The 21,221-nt window shown below is 42.1% G+C and overlaps 1 protein-coding gene across 3 annotated transcripts in view; it reads left to right on the top strand.

Moving 5' to 3' along the window:
• The window catches only part of LOC119649607 (connectin), a 639,962-nt gene that overhangs the window by 332,185 nt on the left and 286,556 nt on the right, over positions 1-21,221 (top strand). For all 3 annotated transcript variants that reach the window (XM_038051827.1, XM_038051826.1, XM_038051825.1), the window contains one exon: positions 6,513-6,537. The gene's annotated coding sequence lies outside the window, so the exon portion shown is untranslated. The remainder of the gene's footprint in view (positions 1-6,512; positions 6,538-21,221) is intronic.

Below are 21,221 nucleotides of genomic sequence, written 5' to 3'. Positions count from 1 at the left end.
GGCTCGACTCGTGCTATGATGAAGTTAGTAATGAAAAGGAAGAATGCTGCATGCCGGGCATTGCAGCACTCTCAAAAACCGCAGGCATGCGGAGAGTTATCCCGAAATCTATCGTGCGGAGAACCGACTTCATGGATAGAAAAAGGAAACCTAGCAGAACCAACAAGTCTGTGAACTTGAGTAGTACATTGAGCAACCACAGCAGATGAAGAGGGAGATTGATTTCGAACCGTATAGGGATGGGTTCAGTACTTGGATATACTTCTCAACAACCAGAATATCGGCTAGTTGGAGTTCCCGCCAACTAAAGACTACAGACATATTTTGCCTCATATGGAAATGACCGACTATATCAAACGGTTGTACAACTGATGCTCAAGGCGTGAAATAGTGAAAAAGTTGATAAGACTGACTAAGCTGACCTAACCAGTATGCGAGGCCAGATAAAAGCAGCAGGATCACTCTCGAGACAATTCACCATCAGCAACCGCGGGGGATGCCCTATCATGAATCCTCGTAAGCATGGCCTTGGTTAAAGTGATTTGCGACGCTAATGTAAATGCGTCAGGTACCATTTTCTTCAAGCCCACCCAATTACAGGTCTATGCTGACAAAATTGACATTATTGGAAGAATACAACGATATGCTATGCTTTCATCCAAATCGAACAGGCGGCGATTAACGCATCCTATTGAGTTCCACATTAATGAAAACAAAAATAAATACATGGTAATAAGGATAACACCAGAGATCTGACAAACAGCAGCATCAAGTGGCACTAGTCAAGGAACGATAAAGATAGGAGGCTAGACCTGATGACAATTTCTCCTATCTAGGGTCGAAAAATAGAACTGAAAACAGCTACGACAATAAAATCCCGCGTGTTTTATGAGCGATACCATTTGGCGGTATATAAAATCTGGCTAAATAGGTAACGATAGTCGGGTCAGCTAATCCATACGGATGAGGATTATCGAGCCCGGAAAGTCTACAACGGCAATATCTATGGCAGAAAAAGCAGATGTGGTAGACCCTGCCTGGGATGAAGCGACGGCTTACGCCAAATCGCCAGACAGCTATTAGAGTATAGAATTGATGGACTTCGACAAAAAAGCGGGATGCCCGGAGTTCCTTGCTAAGGCAAGCCTGAACCGGATGCCGGTTGTTGCACCGTTGATGATGGTGATTCTGGGTCGTGCGGCCTTTCTGGATAGCGGAGCCGAAATAAAGGGGAAGGCTATCCCAAAAACGTGAACATTTTAGGAAAAGTTAAGAAAAATCGGGGCTGTGCAAGACCAAAAAGGACTTGTTTTAAAAACGTCATAGGCTGATAACTCTTCCTCAGAGGAATAGAATAGACGCTTCTTCTAAAACACTTAAAAGCAACAAGTACTCGTTGAAAGTCTTTTTGAAGTCATCCAAATATATGCAAACTTCATGGTATAAGTGAGTATGGATGACTTTCTCCATCACCGCTGCATCGTTTGAGGTACATTACGTGGCCCAAACGGCATGGTCACGAACAGATGAAGCAGTCGCCCTGTAACTATGAAGACAGTCTTATCCCCTTATCCTCCCATGGGAAGTAAAGATAAGCGTCCCCCAGGGTGACACTGATCACCTTCACCACGTATCAAGGCAAAGGCGTACTTTGTTTCACCAGAAAAGTGATCGGCCCAGAACAGGCGCTTTGGGATTCCTCAATGACGGTGCTAAACAGCTCTGTGCGAGCTCAAACGTATGTACAAAATCAGCACCAAAGTATAATTTTTGAATCAATGATGAGATAAGGAGGAATGTTTTAGATTCCGTCTGTATAAATTAAAGCTGAAATATCGAACCGCTTCAACACCGTAACTTTCAGACTTACTGTGGAAGACATTGCCATAAGGCCTAGGCATGTTTGGAGGCCGAAACCATAGTAGAAAAGTGTGAGGCCTTTCACACTGTCCTCGTATAGATGACCAATCTGGTGACAATTCGAGCAGACTAAAATCTGAAATCACACTAAGCCTGAAACAAAATCTGGATCTTTACACTGAGGATTTTCTGAGATGGACTTCATATTTACCTCATCTCCAGATTCAGCAGAATAATCGTGCGATTGGTAGAGGTAGTCAGTTTAGGAGACTCTTCTCTAAATCTTTGCTCAAGGGGGATTTTTTTGCCGATCCCCGAACGAACAGCTTTGTAGTAGAGGTCGGCGTGTGGAGCCCGTATGCGGCTCCGCATCAGTTAAAGGATATCTCAGTCATCTCATGTGTCCCTGAACTGCTGGCAAAGAGCCACACGGGAAGAGGTCTACTTGATTCGCTCGACACGCTGGTAGCAGCCATACTACTGATCCACGGCTATCCATCTGAAAAGGGTGTATCCATAAGTACACAGCAGACATACATCCCTATGTAAGGTTAGGTTAATCATCGCCTCCCCGCCGAACAGCAACTGGTTGATGGACACAGCTGATGAAATGCTATCATACGCTAGATCCAAGCAGGCTTTAATAGCATATTCACGACTTGCTAAGATGGTATTAAGTGGCCATGTCTGGCAATCTAAAGAATATCGCGTGATTCGTCAAAATCACACAGTCAGGTCCCAATATGTCGTAAACTCCTTATAAGTTGTCGGATCTCAACCTATCGTCAAGTATGTAAAAGTTAACGTTCGGTTCATCGTCATGTGTGCCTGTTATTTACACGACAAGAGTTGAGGCAGGCTAATGCAATGTGGCCAGTTACGCTAAGTGCATGTCCGGGTTCGTGGATTGAAGTGCAGCCAATCGCATCCATACCAGCCCCTTAACTCGTATAGTGATATATCCATTCTTCTCCTTGGCACCCTAGGTGGAAGGGCCATACATACCTACATGATCTCTCCTCGTGGGCTCAATTCACCGACACGGGACGCTAAGTATCAATGCCTCCACCCTGGACGAAACCGTCAATCAACCTTTTTTAAGAAAGGGCAAGTTCTTAAGGTAAACTTCCAGGGACAGGATAGTAGACTCTCAAAGGAGAGCTGGGAAAATGAGTGTCAGGAAAATTTGCTTTTGGGGAAAAGGGATGTAACTCAAAACTGGAAATATGAAGTCAAATCAGCGTGGAGCCTAAACACGAACAGAACTAATAAACCGTTGCCTCTTGCACACCAAAATGAAGTTGTTAATCGGAATAGGATAGCAACCTTCCAGGATTTCAAGGCAAAGAGGAAACCCCAAAGGCCTCGCCTCTTTAACACCTGAGTCCAGTGCCTCATCGATCGAGTATGTGGTCTGTTGTTTTCTGCTTCAGCACGCTTGTTTACTCCCGATAGGTACGCATGATAGTCCGATGCTTGTTTGTTACCCAGCTTCCGATGCGGACTCACGAATCGGTTTAACGGCACAAGGAGTTTTATAAAGTGACATGTAAGGAACTGATGGGTTTACAGCCCCAAGCCAGGTTAGCAAAGAGGTAAGCAAGGGCGTGCAGTTATTTTCGTAAATTTTTAAGTTTTTGGAATAGCTCTCTTTTCCCAGCCCTTTGAAGATGACAGTCCTTCTTCTGGGAAAGAAAAAATTCTGACAGGCAACATCGATCACATACTAGTGGGAAATGAAAAGGGGACAATCGCGGTTTTCCGATTGTGTGGAGGTAAAATCAAAAATACCTGCGTCAGTTCAACAGATAAGATAGGTGAGGTAATAGTTGACCTCATCGTATTTTCAACTGAACTACGACCACACGTCTTTGATGGGATCCGCGATGCATCTGCCTCCCGATTCTATTCTCCAGGAATGTTGTCAAGCGCTGAGAGTGTGGGTTCTCTTTTCTTAAGCGATGACTTCCTTTCTTTTCATAAGCGACGGCTTCACCTTTTCTGAGGTATATAAGTCTGCGCTCTACAGCATGGGGAGTAATCAGATTAACACCTGCTACTCCATTATTGCTGGCTCCGAGACAGATAGGCAAAAGTAACTCACAAAGCTCCTAGCCGTTGTACTTGAGCTATGTGGTTACGGTATATCTCTTTACTAAAGGCGCCAGTTGTACGAAACTGAAAAGACTGATGGATTGAACCAGCAAATCACAAACATTGTATTTGCAGCCTTATATGTGGTGTTTGAAATCTGCTCGAACAAGTTCATCTTCGTGTCTATCGTGATACGGAAGTATTTCACTGCCAGCTTCGACAAAATGATTTCACTAGCCTACCCTCTCCTTGGTTAGAACGACCACTTGGATTTTCTCTAGAGCGCCAGTGCTTAGTCATCCATCTGCTGACTTCACGTAACAACATTCCCACTATGCGTTGACTTGCTTGACCGTGCGCGCAACAATCAGTGCAGAAGAGTTGTCGTAGACTGTTGTATGAGTCTTTCCAAACGATCGATCTCAGAGCTGCCTCCGATGTAATTTTCATTCTACGCTGTCCCTTGCGGGTCTCGTCCAGATTCTTTAAATATTCCCTCAATATCCGCAAATGGTAACCAAGAATGTAGAAACAATTTTGCAGCACTTTGAGCATGTCGCACGACTTTTAGGGACCAGCTTTGCTTTTGCTTATCAAAATAAGCCTCGTAAACTTGCAGCGAAAAGGAAGGATACCTGCTATCAAGCATGTGTTGCAGGCCCTGAGTAACAAGTACGGTTTATTCTTCACAATAAATTTCAAAATAACCTCCGGTGCTTTGTTGTCATGCATGGACATAGCCGCCTCTTCCATTATACAGTGAAGAGTGGATATTCCTCAGTACTTCCCCTGTCTTCAGTAACGTCAACTCAGACGGGATTAACAGAAAAGGGCACCTGCACGATTTCTTCCGTTTTCACTACTTCCATGGAACACGGAGCATTGAGTTTCTCGGTAACCAACTTATACCGGAGGCCCCATGGGTTTCTGTTAATGTCACTGATTAGCTCCTGCAAGCAACCTGCTTTTTGCCTCATGATTTCGTAGCGGAGTTCATATTTTACTCTCTAGTCTTCTGCAGATTTATGGGTCACCTCATTTTGGCCTTTTGCACACTGTACAATCCGCCGAAGTTTGAAGTAGCTCGCCTGCAGCTTTGCAATTTCAGCCGCCCAACAGTCCACAGGAGACTCCCAAGACGAATTGTCCTTTCGGACCTTAATATATCGCAAGCTGCGGTGGTAGCTCCAATTGTTGCGTTTACTAACGATTCAGTCGCAGTTTTTCTAACTGCACCTGGGTTTTGTGGCTCATTTATTTCTCTTGAAAGAGCTTCAGAAAATTTATCAATGTCTATTCTCTCGATGTTTTACCTGGTATTTGCTGGACGTCAGAAGTGAGAGTAGCCTTTCGTCATTACGAAGGAAACGTAGTGCTGATCACTGGTCATAAAATCTTCCAAAAACTTCCATCGTTGCACCACTTCCGCTGACAACTCCGTAACATTGAGTACGTCAGGGGGGTCACTTCCTGTAACCATTATGCGGTCTAATGAATTATGTGAGGTGGTAGTTAGTGTCGTTGTGCCTCCTCTGAAGGTATTTCTTAATATGGGCAATCAGTGTTTGGGTGCAGTTACCACCTATTTGGCAATCATCTCAATTATGAAGTAAATCGAATGATACGATGATGGAACCCTCGGTTGCTGTTTCGGTTCCAGCAGTAAAATTATAGTCTTTTCTACTGAACGCAGGTGTGGTTTTAACAGAGAGCTTAAGAGATTGGTTGGAAACGCCATCCAGACCGAGAAGCTTATTATATTATTCCCGATTCTTTGGTAAATTTATGCAAGTCCTATCTCACTTACCGCAGGTACGGTGAAGACGTCTAACGCTGGTTTACTCCTTTCGGCCTGTGACATGCGGTAGGAATAGTGTCATCACTACATTAACTAAAAGATTCAGACAGGTCAGTTGCGGTGTTCACCCTTTCAGTTTCATAATCATAAATGTACATACTGTGTGTGTGTTCCCCAACGATTTAGGTCTGCGTCCGTGCAGACTTCTTTAATCCTACCTCGAAGCGTATATTTCTAGTTTGTCACCAAAGTAAAGTCTTTTTCTGGCTCACTTGCAGAGGCTTTTCGCTCGAAATCGTGTAGTTCCCAACTCCGAGATTTTATCGTTCCAACAATAGCTTGACCTACCATTGGTAAGACAGTCGTTCAGGTTCGTCAACATCTAATACAACAACTATTCTTCCATGCTGACATGGCAGTCGGCTCATCACGTGGACAAGGACATTGACACTTTTGCTCCTTGATTTCATTAACTACAAATCATTTGTTTAATTTGGTAACTCGTTTGAATAGCACGGGATGGTCGACTCTGTCTATGACCAAATGATAATAACGAAAAAGAACAGAGTTTCAGTAAGGAATTTTTATCTGGCAGTTCATTTCTGATACATAAATACATAAATATACATATATCCTTCATCAGACAGACTATTTAACTGCCATAAATATTTAGCTTCGCTGAACACATACGCCTTAATCTTATATTATAAGAAATCCTTCGACAAGCCATCTTTATTCATAAAGTTCATTTCTTTTCCAGAAAAAGATCTACGGACGTTATATTGGTAAGTAATAATCCCTGGCTCATATCTTCACCAAATGAAAGGACAACTTCCAAAGAAATACTCGTGTATGTATTAGGTGTCTGGAGTAGATTAAGCTTTTCAGGTCATTTACGGAGGAAAAATGAACAAGCCCCAAGGCTGGAACGCTTCAAATATAAGCAGTTCTCCGAATACAATACGAAGAAGATTTGTAAGGAAGACTTGTAGGGATGTTAGTAGTACATAGATGACAGCTGAATTGCTATCACATACACTTTTCCAGCATATCATCGCTTCCATTTGAGTGTGATACTGCCATTCTGTGATGTTTGGAGTGTAGCAATTTGTCAGTGAGATCACAAATTTGTCTCTCCGTACAGACGGGATTTATGCCAAAGTTCGAAGCTTATGGTAAATATTATCTTTTTCGAATTCCTGGAAGGAACTTTAAGAAGTATCTAAGTTGATTTGTGGAATTGATGATTAACCTAGTTTGAACAGATATGGTATTGTAACCCCATTTTTGAGCCATTTTTTCCAGTGAGTCACCTTTAAATTTTGTGATCCTGAATGATGCCAGTTTGAGTTCCTTTCAGTAAACAGAAACTAGACTAAACAAATTTGTACAGATATTTCGTATTTTTTAAATTAAAATTATAGATTTTCTTATGAATTTTAATGAAATAATATTTTCTACTTAATGCCACACTCGTATCTAACTAATAATCCGTGCTTAGGATTTTTCGTATCCTATTTGGCATAATACTCATTAACACCCGGCAGGTTTCAGCTGGAATTTCGTTCCAAATTTTCTTCACAAGCTCTGAAAAGTTCTGCTCCTTGGCATAGATTTGTTTTGCTAGTCGTTTCTTTAGTCAGTCCACAGGTTCTTAATCGAATTAAGACTCAGAGATTGATTTGGCCAGTTTAGCGTGTTGACTTCTTTGTCTCCAAACACCGGCGGTTTCACCGGCTTAAAAGTGTACTTTGGGCCATTATCCTGCTGAAAGATCCGGAACTTACACCATTCCGGGTAAAGCAGAGCTTTATCGGTGGTTTTTGAAAAACTTTCGTGGAACATTTCCAAATAAATTCATTTTCTTTTCACCGCTCTATAGTATATTATGCCACTTTTTTCGTCGTCGATATCAGCCCAGTTGATATGAGTCTATACGGAGTTCAGCCTAATGCTGCTTTTCTGCCTTTACCAATGGAAGTTTTTCGGATATGTGCCCGGAAAGACAGGCATCTCGCAATCTGTTCCCTATAATGGAAGAACTAACAACGCAGCAACGGATGGGTTCTTATTCCTCAGAAGATAAATGGTTTTTTCACCCAATCTCCATATTCCTCTTTTTAAAAAATTCCTCAAATGGCTTCCAATTAATCAAATATAGAAAAAGTGAGACCACTCTTGGTTTTTCACAACAAGCGACTGCAAACACCAGTCCGAGCCCGTGCACTCCGCAGGTTCACATCTATAAAATTACCCGAAAAGTTGGTTTGTACATGACTATCGCGGCGAATATAATTCCCTGTGTCAGGCGCAAATGTCCGCTATTCAATTTAGCCAGGATTTATATATAACCTTGGCCTGAATTATCGCCCCAGGTTTTATGTGAAACGAAATATTATTAACGTCGATTTAATGCCTGACTATCCGTCTGTCTGTCTTTGCTGGTTGTCGTAAGAAATTTATTGGCTTGCAATCAGCAAATTGCCATGGAAACGTCAACATCGCCTCGGTTAGAGACTGACCTCACGATAACGACCTTTCACTATTGAAAACGGGCTTAATTGGTTTTCGCTATCGTGAGTCCTCAGAATGCTTGCTTTCTCCAACTTGGGCGGGAATTCCAACTAAATAAGTTAAACGAAGTAAGATGGTGGGACTTAGGAGAATACTCTTCTCCCTTTTGCCACATTAACGGCAATGTGCTTTTGCACTCTGGGAAGCCAAGCGGTAGCAGAGGCGAATCAGGTGGCAGGTTGTTTTTGACAGATACTGCAAGGCGCATTTTCTTAACGTGAGAAGCGGTTTCTGACAGACTTCCAACTGCGAGACTCCGGTCCAGCTTAAGGAGTATCACAATTTACACTGCTATGCACCAATGAGGCCTTCGTCATAGTAGAGCACGATACTTTCTACGTGCAATTACACGCAGTTTAGAGGAGGCTTCCTAAAGATACGATCTGACAATAGAAATACGGAAATGTGATGGAGAAACAGGGTCTTGGCGGTAGTAACGATAATGGTGGGAGGCCTATGGATTTCTGCAATTTCCACCGCCTCGTCATTGGTGGCACATTGTTCTAACATAGTGCCTGCCACAAGGACAATTGAGTTTCAACTGACCGACATCGTACGAGAAATCAGATCGCCCACTTCGCGATCAGCAGTAGACTTAGGAATTGTCTCCTGGATTTGTGTAACCAGAGACGCGCTGACATCGGCCTCGAAAAGGATCACCATCTGATGGTCGCTTACGTTCGCTTGAATGTTGCGTCCGCCATTTTTCGCAGGGCTCGATAGCGGCGGTTTATGATCCAACTGACAGTAGGAGAGCTATCTTGCCAATTAGATGGCAGTATACGGCAGTATACTTAGTAGTTTCTCGGGTACTACATAGAATCTAGCCAGTCTCCTAGAATATAGTCATGTTGGATGAAATACGAAAGGTGTCGATGAGTACTTTCCGAAACCGGTTGTAATTTTGATTTTTTTGAAAAGGGCGTGGACTATAAAGTTTTCATTCCTTCTACGGACGCATTCTAAAAAAACTGCCTAACCGGTGGTACGTGTGAACAAGTTTGCATTCCCGTTGAGACCCACACTGGACGCAACAGACATTTGACATAGCGTCGATTTTTTATATCATACAGGACTCTACTTAGATCACAAAAGTTAGTCGGATTTATTTGCAGCGTGCTTTAGCCTCTTACCCCCTACTGGCTACAAGGGTGCGAAAGTTACAAGAGTTTTCGGGTCTGTTTAACTAAATTTGTGGTATTGGATCTGTAAAGGGAGTTAGTGTACTCTACGAAATAAGATCTACAAAACAAAGAGCCTGGGCCCTGATGCCCAATCTGTTAGAAACAACCTTGCTGAGACAATTTTATACCCAAGACTTAGTTGCGGCTATCGTACAATACCGCGTCATAGTTGCCTCTGCGTATTAATCATGATCTCCTCCAATGAAAGAACTGAGGGTAGCGTATGCGTAGTTAAGTGATTCTGAACTCTTAATAGGTTAAGATGCTCAACATATCTGTTGCGTAAGTAGTAAATGCAATTCTGGAGGAGAGAAGCGGTTACGAAATTAGCTGACTCAGAATCCAGCGTATGCCCCAACGGTGATTAGCCAAGGAAAAGTGAAGCACTTCATCTGACGATCTGTACCTTCAAAATGTTGGAGTTAACCAGAGACCGGCGAGTGCTAGATGAAGTTTCTTTGTCAGACCGCCAATACTTACACTAATTATTACAGGTGAACCGACTATAATACAAAGCTAAAAACTTAGGAAAACGGATACGAGGGAGTTCAATGAGCATCCTGGCAAGAAACTGCAGTCTTTAGCGAACAAGGCACCACCCGAAGTAGACGCGGGAAAATGGTTTCCTTGTTGAAGTGAGAACTGCAAAAACTCAGAAAATCAATTCAGAAGCAATCTACTAATCTAAATCGTTCTTGTAAAAACAATAAGAATAAAGTAATTTTAAACTTTAGAATATCCTGAATATAAGAGGTTCATAAGGAATTTAAAACGAGACTCGAGGAACTGGGTGGCTAAAGTGGGACTTGAAGGCTGTGCAAAGTCATTTAAATGGATGTGTCGACCAAGTTAAGCTCTATTAGAAAACGGTACGATTCTGTTGCAAACTCCAGAGTTGTGTCAGTAGAGACTGTCTAGGAAGTACACCGCAAGGCAGAAAAGTTGACACAAGTGGGTGATCATCTCAGTTGTTAACCCCCGGAGTCCAAAGGTTCGAAGCCTGTTGGTATACAGGCGAACCAATCATGCTTCAGAAGATGAGCTGCAAGACTAATCCATCACATACCTGCAGATCAGGGTTTGTTGGAATTCTTCCTAATACGCTCGATCAATCGCAATTAGACGACAAACCGAAAATGCTGCGAATCCAATATCCACCTTCACTGGTGAATATATGCGAGATAGAGAATCTGCCACCAGATGTTGTGAGCCCTTTCTGTGTTTGATGATAAAGGAGAATCCTTGAAACTTCAATGCCCATCTGGCAAGTCTATTTGAGTGAAGCGTGGTCAGTTACCACTTCGAATGTGTGCATTCAATATATGCTCTAAATTTGCCCACTGCTTCCACCGCTGCCAAGCATTCCTGTTCAGTGACAGCGTAGTTTCGCTGAGGTTGAGTAAGCTTCTTCGGCATATACGCTATAGGAACTTCTCTCTCCTCTGTTTTCCGCATCACCACCACTACTATGCCATGTGGAGTTGCATCACGATAGATGGCGAAAGGTTTGGAGAAGGGCTGTGCTGTGGCTGTGCAAAAGAGCCTAAGGGATACTCGCTTTCAGAGCGCTGAAGGCCGAACTGGCTTCTTCAGTCCAGCAAAACTCAAGCTTCTTCTGTAGCATGTCTGTCAATGTGCAGCCAGCGTTGCGTAATTTGGCAAAATTTGCTGATACGACCCGCATATTCCCAGAAATCACCGTTTTTGTTTGACGGTTTCGGCCTCGGAAAATCTTTGATCGGTAAAAATCGTCCCATTATAAATGATGTGCCCCATGTATCGAACCTACTTCATAACAAATTTGCTTTCCGGATGTTCAATGTTAGACCAGGGCGTCTTATACAGAGAGCCACTTCGCTTAGGAGCAGCAAGTGCCGGTGGAAAGTCTCTGTGATGAGAAGCAAGTCATCTAGATATACGAAAAAGGCAAAGATGACTTCGTCCATCAGTTGCTGCATGGTTTGAAGTGCATTGCAGAGCCCAAACGACATGATCACGAACTGATAGAGGGGTCGCCTTGGAACTGTGAAGACAGTTTTATCGTTGGACGCTTCATTAAGTGGAATTTCCTTGAACGCATTTTTCAAATCTAAATTCGTGATAAATCTAGTCCCCGAGAGACGATTGACAATCACTTCGATGAAGCTTCAATGTTTCCGGGCGGAAAATCCCGATCGATTTCGCAAACTTTTGTTTTTTTTAGGTTTTGGATGTGACCGTCCATAATACCATTTAGTCATTAGAGTTCCTTAAAGCATTTCCTTTTGCTCTGCTGAATGATCAGCTTGAGATTTTTGCACCGAACCTACCTACTGCCCTCTGGGTTGTTCTTCTGGCTCGATGGTCAGCCGCTTAACTATTCTACCAGTAACTGGGTCTCCTACTGGGGAATGTGCATATCCTAGTCACATGCTTTGGAGATGCATTGTGAAACATGCAGATATTTTTCCGTGAAGCCTCTAGCCTTAGTAGGTTGGTCTAGCTACACTTCGATAAGCTGTTTCCTTGCTGTGTGACTCACTGTGATCACTGTGAGTATAATCCCTAATAACATACCACGCATCTGTGTAGGTTTGGCAAAGGTTAGGTCTACAACTAAACCAGACCCTTTTTTCGATAGGTGCTTACGTTATTTTTGTTGGCCATAACTGGGCAAAGAGCTCTAAATGACTTCGGCCCTTTGCGTTATGATCTTTGCTTTCCCATTCAAGGACTCACGCATCAAACTCACCGACAATTACCTTCGGATTTCATTCTCCTCCGTCGTGATGTTTTCAAAGTCAGAAAATGTAAACCTGGGTGAAGCGTAGCAGCTGTACACGCACATGCCGCTTATTTTTGCCCATATAAAACCACTGGCTGCCCGACTCATGGTGCGTTGTATAGCTTGGCTACTGCGATCTGTCTGCCTATCTGTCTGTCAGTCTGTGTGTCTATTTGCATATTACACGCATTGTTCTCAGAAAATGTTACATCTATTAACACGAAAATTGGTAGATTGGATTGGATTGGAACTGTAAATCCCTAGGAATGCGATGAATCACTCTGATATACGTTGAACTCATACAAAAAGGTAGGAAATTTCTTCCGCCGAATATAGCCATATGGTCTCGACCAGTACTTTCTGAATAACACATCCTTAAATTCATCCTAGATCCAAAAAATTGTAGTAGTATATGCTTTAATATAAAGCAGCATACTGAAAAGTTTGGTGGAAATCCTAATATTATTAACAAAGTTATAACAGGTCAAAGTTGCCTCCTTCGCGTCAAATTACAACTCGGTAACATCTAAAATGTCAGCACCAAGTCGAATTCAATATCGGGTATATTCAATGTACGTATGGACTACATACAAGTACACTACGAGTTATATGTGGATCCATAATATACGAAAATATTTTTACATAAAAAATCATCAAAACCGTCCACACCTGGAGCGCCAAGTTTTCAATTTCCGACTTGTTAAGTTTGAAAGCCATGAAATCACCAAAATTCAGATTAAATATTAAACAGTTCAAGACAAACTAAATTAATGAATATAAATATTCGATTAATCTCAAAAATCTAAATTTTTAGTATTTCCAACAACACCGATAATCTCACGTCCGAATAATCCTCCTCAAACTAGCAACATGGCATGTACCTTGTGTCTGTGTGAGTTGTATTTCTTGGCCCTCTCCCAATTTCTTCGGATGTTAGCGTGACAATTTTTTCCTGTTTTCGTAATAAATGAATGAGAAGTTTGATAGTTGCCCGTAGTAGATAATATTCTCCTATCCCCGAGGACAAGTCAAAAGTGGACCCAGCGGAGCAGTGGAGATTCAGGACTCGAAGGCCATCTTGGACATATCTGAATAAGAATCGATTCTGTGCTTTGAATTCACAAAATTCCTCAGGCCAATACAGCATCCTCGTTGTCGGCATGACGATGCTAGGCTGAAATTAAATCTCATGATTATTCCCTTTGAGACGAGCACTTATGGCCGAAGGAAGACACCATTCGGACTTGGCTTTGTTTCAGACCGTGGCGAGGTTAGTTACTCCATGAAGTAGAAAATGAACTACATTTATGCAGTTGAACTAGGTCAGAGGATCTGGGACGTTGCAAGTTATAATACCTTAGATACTGAACATGAATACACTACTAAAAGCAATTTAACTTTTGTGTGGTGAGCGGGCAGAGAAACGGTCCTTCTTGCACTAACGTTTATGACCACCGCATATGAGACTTCTTGGCATCCCCTAGCATTTTGGGCGTGTAAAGCGTGAAGTCACAAAAAATGATGCACAGGCTAAAGTGGTTCGGGATTGCTATCGACGTCCTCGTTTTTGGCAAACGAATGGAAAATTCAACAACGAGTTCACTTCATTAAGGATATTAGTTTCGTCATTTGTTCGCTTGAACTTTTAAAACTGCTTCCTGGGTCATCCAACACTACGAAATGTTAGTGAAAATCCATGAAGTGTAAAAAGTTAGGGACACAAAAACTTATGGAGATGGGATTGCGCGTATCTAGTCCTGTGTAGTGATATTGTATGTCCACAGCTGCAGAAGTTCTCCACCTCATACATTGGAGTCCTGCAGCATTTGGACGAACGTATTATCCTAAATTATCCAGGAATTCCATCACCAAAATTAACATGACATCATTTTTAGGGAAAATGAGTGCCTAGTAAACATGCTAAGCCCTTGTGAATTCGATTTCCAGGACATCATATTCGGAGTATTTCACATTAATATGAATCTCAGACGAATTTCTCTGTTATAATACAAAATTAACACTGGAATCTGATCCCTTCGACCAAGTGTCCCCTATTGGATTATATCAGATTTGTCTGAAGCCACTGAATATGATTAGATCGAAATACTGTTTTAAATGTATCCCTAGACCTCTTCCTCCTCCTGTTCTATGCAGTAGCATAGCTGGCACATGCCGCAACCTCGTTGAAAAAGTAAAGAGGGAGAAGGCTATTCCTCTAGGATGAGGTACGTACATGTGTCCGGATGTGTTGGCGTATGTGCCAACACCGGAGAGCTCGTCATATGTGTATAGAGATAATTTCGTCCGGATTAAATGATCCAGTGATTACAAATATGTACATGGAGTATGTGGAATAGAATATTTCAGGAAGGGTATCAACTCGGAGGTGGACCAAGTTGCGGCGAAAGAATGTCGAAAGTTAGCATATGGGCAGCTCCAGTGCTTCGTATAATACGTAAAGTTATATTCTCTTGGACAAGGACATATTTATTTTGGAATATGATTTCAGCTCTAGGTTATGAAGTCCGGTCCGTCGTGAGCATGAGCTTGGACGCATTGATATGGAAACGTTTGGATCAGTTGTCCCTTATCTTGATGGATGTGGGGGTATTATTTGATGGTCCAGGTGCTTGCTTGGATCTATTTTCACAACGTACTTTCGGGGAGTTAACAGACTGATTGTAAATATTTGTGTCTCCTCCTTCATATATGTTCTCGTATGTTTTCCGGCATCAAAATTATTTCAATACACAACTCCAGCTTAAAAAGCAATAATGCGGACTTGTCCGATATTCTCTTGTCCTCAAACCTTTCGCATTCCTTCTCAGCCCTCCCAGAAATTCTCTGCCACAACCAGTACGAGAAACTCGTTACAACTCTTCCTGAACCGCGGGCCACCAATTAAAAGCCACTATCCTGTACTGCACATAACGTAAATAGTTATCTATTTTAAGTCTAAACTTGTTGGAGGGAGGAGGGCGACAGCTCGAGATTCTTCTGCGGTAGTTCCCGGAGCTGCTCCACATCGGGCAACACCACAAGATTTTCAAGCTTTCAGATGTGCTCTAATCTTCCCTAAGTCCATTTTGTTTGTAGATTGCAGGTTTACTACGAGTTGGTAGCATGTAATTACAGGACATTTAGATTCAGTAGTCTCTGATCACACTTTCCAGTGAGATTGTATGTTTTTGGATTTACAAAATGAATTAGATATATTTGGACGCATCTATGGGTTGGGGTGGAATCTGTTGTGTCGTTCGAACTGAGACTGCAATTGAATTGAGGGAAATATAAATATTTTGTTGGGATTGATTCAATGCGGTAAATAAAAGCATTTCATCGAATTAGTTTGGAATAATGCAACGATTGAATAAACGATGAATGGGTTGTGCAAATATTATAAATGGATGTAATAGATGTCCTTTGTGTGAACGTATGCAGTTTCCACTTGAAATAGTTCCCATTATTGTTTGGAGTTTTCAATAAAGTCCATTCTAAATTATATTGTCAAACACTTTGGCATAACCGTGACTAATGAATGTCCTCTGATATCCTTTCTAAATGACTGTATTGAATTCATGCAGACCAATTAAGGATCTTAGCAAATAGATTAGTTGCACAAACAACACTTAGTGTACTATAGAGATTTCAGCCAGAGGCCGGCTTGGTCAGTCGAGTCATTCGGGAAAACGGAAACGACTCAAATATAAGTTTTCTAGGAGAACAAAGTGTCAGAGAGCAGTCTTTATGCATAATATCGGATGACTAAAGAGTTAGATATTTAGCGAATTTGTTGAGACACTACTCTTTTGCGTAAGAAAGTTCAAAAAGGCTACTAAAATAGGGGTGTTAGAAATTGCACATTCTGATCTTTACTTATAAACAATAATGAACACAGTGCGAATCAACGACTGTCATTTTGTTGAAAGTTGAATGGATGGATACAACGGTTGGCCGTTGACTTTTCGGTAGATAAATGCCTGGGATGTGTTGTGTACCACGACTCAATAGAGTCAGAACTTTGGTTATTGTTTGTTGGATGCTATGTCCTAAAGTAAAGAATCACATCGCTGTGGTGGACCTCGATGGTGCCGATCTATATGGTAGGAGAGAAAACGGATTCCTTAACAAGGTGGGATATCCATATCCGTTGGAAAATAATTAATGGGGACTTCGATTGATGATGGTCTTGAAGTTGGGTGAACCCTAAGTGTCATGCTAGTGACATTAAGAAGCTGTTTGATCCGTTATAGAGGAGGCTGAGGTTGCCCTGAGTGCTGTGATGGACTGTCACGGTAGCTAACATAAGGAGGCTGATTTTGGTCTACATGTTGACTCCTCGATGACTGAGCTCGATTCTGTAGACTGTGGTTGAAGTTTTTTTAATTGCGGAGTAAAAGTCTATAAGCTGTTTAGTTAAAAGCTTCTTGACAGAGTCTACTGTCACGAACACGTGAGGGGACGATTGAAGGTTGATGCCATGGACTAAAGGACTTCCACAGGTGAAGTCGGAATTTGTAGCTGCCGTCATTGTCGTCTAGAAACCACTCAGCGGAGTAGGCATTTAAATCCTCTTTTACGTTGATGCGAATGCTAAGGCGTAACGTTAACTCAGGAAGAATTTTCTTCACAGCACATGATGCAAGCTCTGGAGTAACGATAACTTTACCCAGTTGCGCCATTTAATGCAGGATGGTAAAGTGAAATCCTGGTGCGTTTACAGGCATTTAGCTGGGGTCGCAAAGAGCGCTAATCCGAATTGGATACCCTAGTCTGTAGCTACAACGTTAGGCGCCTTATATTTGATATGTTGACAAAAAGATTTCAACTACAGATTCTATAGATTGGTCGACTATGGGTGTGTCTAACTTATATGGTCATTCACACCTTAATAGGGCACAGCGCGTCAAGCAGGCCAACGCGTCATTGTTCATGATTTACTGAAATGCGTCCCTCCCTTTAAGACTATCTGAGGTGCTTGTACTCCTTTCCACGGTTTTGCGTGCGGATAGCGGATTGGACTGGATAGCGTAATTCAGAAATATAATTGTCGGTTTTCCATGATGTGTGACCTATTGACTGCCACTTTCGCCTTCTGATCAATTCGCCTAAGAGAGGCTTGCCTTTGCCTCGAAAAACTTCGTCGTTCGAAATTTTATCAGACCATCGTAACATGTTCTAGACAAGTGATAACAAATGCTCGGAGCTCTTCATTAACAGTGGTGGTCGCCATGACAGGAGGAAATGATCCAACAATGTTCAGATCGACATGCGGAAATCATTTGTTTGAAACTTCTCAAGGCTGATACTCATGTCTTCCTGTTTTGGACCTCCGCAGCTGTTGCATGTCTGGCCCCAAAGACGTAGTATGGTTCGCCTGTCGGGCCATAGGAACTTCCTTTGCAACGCTCACAACGTTGCACGATTTCTAGGATGAGAATGAATATCAAATGATCCAGGAATCAACGCCGAATGGCCCGCGTCGAATTATCACAGCAAAATTTTTCATTCAGTATCCTACTTTTGTTCAGCTATTAGCGTTTCAATGTCGACGTCCGCTTGAAAAATAATGACCTGAAGATGAGACAATGACATTCACGTCGCCCAGTAATTGGCTTGGAAACTGTGAAATTAAGTTTAAGAGCGAAAAATACAGCTTTTGGACTAGTAATTATTCAAAAATTGACGAAGAATTTATCGTTAAGGACGAATTTTCTAATGAAAATATAAAAGCTTTCGTTAAGCAATCCATGAATTGTTTTTTTTAATGATTTAGGTGCCTCAACAAGTTAGTAGTTGTTAGTTTTTATTTAACGCAGGCCGGCAATCACTAGTGAAAACTCATGGACACTTTCAAGCTGCGTCACGTCATCTTGCTTGTGAAGATTCTTTGCTGCATTCATTTCTGTCACATCACCTCACCAAGCTGCATCTCAACTTGCGTCCGGCCTGAAACCATGAATGCAAGTGGCTTGTAATCCATTTAGGATGTGCCGATAGTGACAAATACCGAGTGAATGACCAATTACTCTCGGTCGTAGTTGGAGTAATTTTGCCCCGTAGTGGTTAAGTTTCCTTAAAAAAAGGCAACTGATGAGCAGCGATCACTTTGCAGTTATTCTAGAACTGAGCCAATCGCCACGTCTGAAGGATCTGTCGGAAGAGCAAGTCACTGATTTAGGTGATAATGAACAAGGAGGGTGGGGTCCGCTAAGCTGTTTCTGCCCATGTCAAAGCTTGTTCAGTTCACTGGATAGGTAATCTATCTGCTTTCTTGGAGTGGCGCAAACATATATGCAGCGGGGCCTGTAAAGTGGCGGCGTCTATAACAAATCGCCGATAGTAATTGTAGACTACAAGAAGTCGAGGCAGTTCTTTTGCAGTGATTCGTTTTTAAAGTTGGTGGTTTCAACACGATATGATGCGAGAAGAATGCCCTGTCGAATAATTTAGTATCCTGAGAACTCGAGTTCGTTGAACCTTCTTCTTCTGTTTCTTCAGCCTTTTTTCCGTTCACAAGCGATTTCGCCATTTGGCTCTATCGAATGCCTGATCTGGGTGCAATCTTGAGGCTCTTAAATCCCCATCCAGCGTATCAAGCCACCGTTGCTTCGGCTTATTTTTATAGTTGGCCAACACTCAGAACCATAGAGAGCGACAGGACGGACGACGTTCCGGTAAATTTTAGATTTAGGGCGGTCGTTGATACGTCGATCACAAAGAACACCGGTTGTGGAACGCCACTTCATCCAGTTTGCGTTAATGCGTAAAGAAATTTCATAACGCAGTTCTCAATTGGCTGATAGAGTTGACCCGAGGTACTTAAATCGCTCAGTTCTGGACAGATCACTGCCGCTGACAGTGATTGTGCCAGTTTCATGGGGATCGGTCGTCAAAAATTCAGTTTTGTTTAGATTTAATTTGAGACCGTGTTGCATGAGGCGATCACTCCATTTTTGGACAAGTTGCTCGAGATCATTTTTGCTATCAGATGCTAGGAAAACATCATCTGCATAAAGCAATGGGTATGGCGCTGGACATTGGATATCCCGTGTGAGGGTGTCCATAACAAGAACAAAGGAAGGAACAAAGGAAAGGAGTGGTGAGAGGGCGCTTCCTTGATGAACACTGACAAAGACACGAAGTGGTTTTGATACACCCACCATACTTCGAACTTTAATTTTCGGATCGTGGTAGAGCAATTGAACCCAGCGCATGTTTTTTTCTGGCACTAAGTGTTGTCATAAGGCATACCAGATAAGTTCATGTGGCACACGGTCAAACGCTTTCTCTGAATCCATAAATGCAATGTAAAGAGGGCAATGCTTCTCACGGTGTTTTCCATGAGTAGCCGTGCAGCGTGTATTGCTTCAGTAGTTCCGCAGTTTTTGACAAATTCGGCTTGATTCACGGTTATTTCAACGATTTCGTTGAACCAAAAATATATATTTCAAAATGTTGATAACCACTCCATAGTTGCTAAGTCCAGTAGCGATATCCTGAATGTCTCTCATAGGGTAGCTATCAGGGACTGTGATGGTTTTCATTCCCTAGTGGAGCATAGGGCATCCACATAGGTAGGTTGTGTTTCAATTTCACTATACTCGCACTATACGTTGTAAAGGGATAAACTCACAGTAGCGACATAAACTCAAAATGAACGAAGACAGCGAGATTGAGAGGTTGATGTTCTATCCACTCAACTATCCCGCGTGCCCATACACGCACATCTCCTGATGCGTGTATGACCATTATACACCGGGCTTTCCGTCATCCGCACGAAGGAAGTCCCTGATAGGGGATTTGGCAACATCACATAAAGCAGTCAAAGTTCGAAAGTCTATGTATAACTACGCTGGAGAAGCGAGCTAATATGTTGCAAATGGCTATAACTTCGGATCTAATGCGCTGATCGGTATGAAATTTGGTGAGAGTATTGTTGAGATAATGTACTTAAAGAATATGCAATACTTTTTTCTATTTTGGCGGCTATCACAACTGTACATAAGCTGTCCTTCGCGGAAATTCATGCAATTGCTTCTGGGCCCTCCCTAACTGCCTCGAGCATTTTATTATCAATAATTGCAGTCATTTCTGAATACTTTTATGACAAGTGCCCATATTCCAATAAATTATGTAAATGCCTCGACATCATATTGTTGACGAGCTCCAAATGCATGCGAAAAGATACGCAGCTCTCCATACTTACATGCTTTGTAGGCTGAGGCTCTTCGCCCCTGCCGGAATATGCGAATCAATGCAAAAGGCAAGTGACCATCAAATGGTGATCTCGATCGTGACACATGTCAGAGCCCTTTTGTTATGCACATTGAGAAGGAAACTCTCCTGCTGATCGCGACATGGTCGATTTGATGAAATGTTGCTCATTAGCTAAAATTCAACTAAATTTATGACAAATTCTGTCTTCAAACAATGTGGCCCCAAAGATGAGGCCGTATAAGATGTTGAAAGCCGCAAACTTACGCAATTATCGTGACGGTTCCCAAAACTGTTTTTCACATCACATACTACATTCTGAATGAATGAAATTATCGCTGAAGTTGGAGCATGCAAGCATTCTGGAATGTCGTCATCGAGGAAGGTTCGTAAATTCCAGAATCTTATTGTAAACCATTGACGAAACCAAAAGGTCGTAGCCGAAAAATCAGTCTGCTTACGAAGGAAACGGCTACCATTCGTTTCCAAAACGTAAAACGATTCGAGATTTTCATCCCTTTCAGTTCCCTTTCAAGACAGGCAGCAAATACTTTTAACTAATTTTAATCCGACCGTCCCCACTCCGAAGTTTCTACTGCTCCTACCCTTCACTTAAATAAACTTGGGACCGTATATGGGGGAGTTTCAATAAGTGGACCTTATCCTCCATTTAGCGGGTAAATTTTATAACTCCTTGATAACATAATCTTTGTCTAATTTGTGACTCTAG

The sequence above is a fragment of the Hermetia illucens genome, chromosome 2, assembly GCF_905115235.1.
Source record: "Hermetia illucens chromosome 2, iHerIll2.2.curated.20191125, whole genome shotgun sequence".
In the NCBI taxonomy this organism is placed as follows: Eukaryota; Metazoa; Arthropoda; class Insecta; order Diptera; family Stratiomyidae; genus Hermetia; species Hermetia illucens.
Note: the sequence above shows the minus strand (reverse complement) of the source record. Positions and strands in the feature narration are given on the sequence as shown.